Below are 3118 nucleotides of genomic sequence, written 5' to 3'. Positions count from 1 at the left end.
GTATTATCAATCCAGGTCTTTCCCTTTAAAACATCGAGTCCTAAAAGGTTAAGTGGAAACTCCCCCACGACCATTGGCACTATCTTCTCCTGGCAAACGCAGGCTGACCATTGCTAATGCCTGTGGCTGAACAATGCTGAATGCATCTGCCACAAAATGCTGCTGTTTGGAGGGTGTAATTCCGCAATTAGGAGCGTCTTTGGTCTTATTAGCTGAAATTTGAGCTCCGGTATCCACCAAAAAGGTGACTGGGGCTTGTCTTGGCCCTAGAATGCCTGTAATTAGTAAATCGCCCTGGCTGGTTTTGGTGAGCTGTCAGATATACATCCAACCTTCGACGCGCCCTCCCCCACTCACCACCAAAAGGTGAAGGATCTAGTTTCCTGCAGGTTTTTGGGTGGCATTTCGTTCTGATAAATCAATCAGGGAGGGTGTGCTTGGAGTACTATTCTCAAAATCCACTTTTCTATTTGCTAATTTACCAGGCCACCCTGTTACGAATTTTTCCAATTTGTCTGTTGGCATCCTGTCCATTAAGTCATGCAGGATCCCCTTCTGGTATCCCTGTGCCCACAGTCTATTATGTTTGTTTGGGATATCTCTCCCCCCGCCAGCGATTTAGCAAGGGGTGTTCTCTTATCACTCCCAGGGCACAGAACTATTTTTACTTAAGCCCACATCAAGCCCCTGGAGTCTGTTTTGGTGGTTGGAGGGTTAACGGGACCATACTTGCGCCCGTAATTAATTAACTCCTGGGCCACTTCTCCCCAAGTCCACATTTTCTTATCTGGGGGTCGGCAGTGCCGATCAGGTGTGAATCCTCCTAAAGCAGCCGCAACACTCTCCACTAATTGATCAACAGTCCCGGTAATTGCAAGGGGATCCCCCCCTCTCCAAGGGGTTCAAACCTCCCGCCCAATAGGCTGCCCCTTGGGTTAAAGACCAGGGGGCACAGTAATCCCCAGAAGTTAAAAAACACTCCCGGTCCCCAATACCCTTCCGCCTCCTTTTCACTTAACAGAACCTGGTGTGTCCCCCCAACAACAATACTCTCCACACATACTCCATTCCTGACTCCTTAGGGGTTCGGCCAAATTCCTTTTTTCGTTTTCCCAACTCAGTGGCAGTATAGGGGACTTTTTTAGTGTAACTTGAGGGAACTGGTCCTGCTCATCATCATAAATATATTCAGTTTTGACTAAGGGTCACAACAAAGGCAGCTCCAACTTCTCCACTCTCTTTTGCTGCCTGCAGGTCCTTAAAGGGATAGTCAATTTTTGATCTTGGAGGAATTGCCTCATGGACAGTATCCGCAAGGAGCTGCTCCTTAAAAGTAATTTGCAAATGTTTCACTTGGTTCTCTTCTGATTCAAGTTGTACTTTTAATCCTGCCACTTGTCCCAGAAGGGACTGAACAAGATTTTGGAGGGATTCATTAATTTGAGATTCTGCAGTGAGGTGGCAGTCCCTATTCTCCACTGCTGCGGCCAGACTGGCACCCAGAACGGCACAGACAATTGCTTTTCCTTTCCCTGACCTCACTCTAGCGTCTTCCTGTAAAGCGACCATCCGATCAACAACACTTTGCAGATTATACCAATTTCCCTGAGCCCAGTCCACCCCAGGCACAGAGGGTCGCGCTTGATGTTTTTCTAAAAAATCGAAACTTCTTTCCCCAAAGGGGCAATTTTACTACCACTCATCTTACACAAAGCGGGGAAACAGTTGTCTCAGGAAGGCAGCATGTAAAGTTTCAAACACAACACAACACAAGCCTGCTCCCCTTATGTTTCTAGAGGTCTCATGTATTTGAGGAACAGTACGGCACTCTCGTCTCAAGGGATCCTGTCCATGACGCCAATTTAAATTCCCCGATCCAATGTTGGGAAGGTTTTGGTATGATTCCAAGAGCGAGATTAAGACACAAACAAGGTCAAATGCCATATACCCAAAAGAGTTTTTATTATCAAAAGTATCAAAAGTAGAAAATAGTAGCAATAGGATAGAATGGAAGAAAAGGCAGAAATAAGCAAGCAGTCGGGATAGAGTTGCAAGGATAGTCACCACCATGGATCCAGCAGTGTCCCGTTGGTCTTCAGTCTTTGATTCTTTGGTGGTGGGTGCACACCACGGCTTGTCTCCACCTTTTTTTATAGGGCATATGTTGATGAGGTATGCACGTATGTATTGTTCATGCACTGTTCACATGCTGCAGGTTTCATCTATCACACGACCTTTACTTTTACGTGACCAAATCTTATCTCAAAGACTACAGTTTCCATGAGAATGGTACCCTCCACATCCTTACATCCTTGTCTGCTTCAGCCTGTTTCCTCTCCTGAATGCCTCAGTGGCCTAGTAATTGTGCTTATGGACAGAGGAATGCCCTGCTTAGACAGGCCATTTCAGAGACAAAGGGCTCCAGATAAGCAGTCCACAGTTCTTGAAATGAATGGCTTGAGAAGTCGCTCACAACTGACAATCTCTGAGACAAACAGCTCAAGATAACAGTTCAGTCTCTCACACCCCTTGCTACCAGAACCTTGCCACACAAACCCAATACACTCATGTCTGACAAATGTTCCCCATATTCAGAGCCAAGGTCTGAGCTTTTGCCCAGGTATCTTTCCTCACTGGAGGCCCCTGGCAGTACCACAGTGGCCCGAGCCAAGGACGATGGAGGGCCTGCACTTCTTTGGGGGAAGTGCATGCTCCATCCCTGACAACCCCAATAGAGTTTCACTGAAACATCCCAAGCGTGAGAAGCTAAAGCTCACAGGAAATTTTGAAGAAAAAAACCTAAGCCTGATTTAGACCGATTATGCATTGAAAACATTGTTGTCCCTCAAGATTGCCAACAAGTGAAAAACTTTAAAAAAAATTATCTACCTTTGATAAAAAGGGGCATCTCAGATGAAATGAGAAAAGATACCTTCAGATCACTTACAAATGCCACTCTAATAGCAACTGTTCTTTCCTCCCCTTTCTGCCCACAACACTCTATCAAGTGACCTACTATGTCAGATCAGTGCCTACACCAGTTCCTGGTGGACAGGTGCCCACGCTAATAAAATAAGGAAGTCCAGCTCTGCTGGAAAACACAGGTTGAATATACACT

General features: G+C 46.0%; 1 pseudogene; it reads right to left on the bottom strand.

Moving 5' to 3' along the window:
• Positions 1-668: 668 nt before the first annotated feature.
• Positions 669-2717, bottom strand: LOC126048812 (uncharacterized; annotated as a pseudogene).
• Between the last annotated feature and the right edge of the window lie 401 nt (positions 2718-3118).

Source organism: Accipiter gentilis, chromosome 21, assembly GCF_929443795.1.
Source record: "Accipiter gentilis chromosome 21, bAccGen1.1, whole genome shotgun sequence".
Classification (NCBI taxonomy): Eukaryota; Metazoa; Chordata; class Aves; order Accipitriformes; family Accipitridae; genus Astur; species Astur gentilis.
This window is presented reverse-complemented; position numbering and strand designations above follow the sequence as displayed.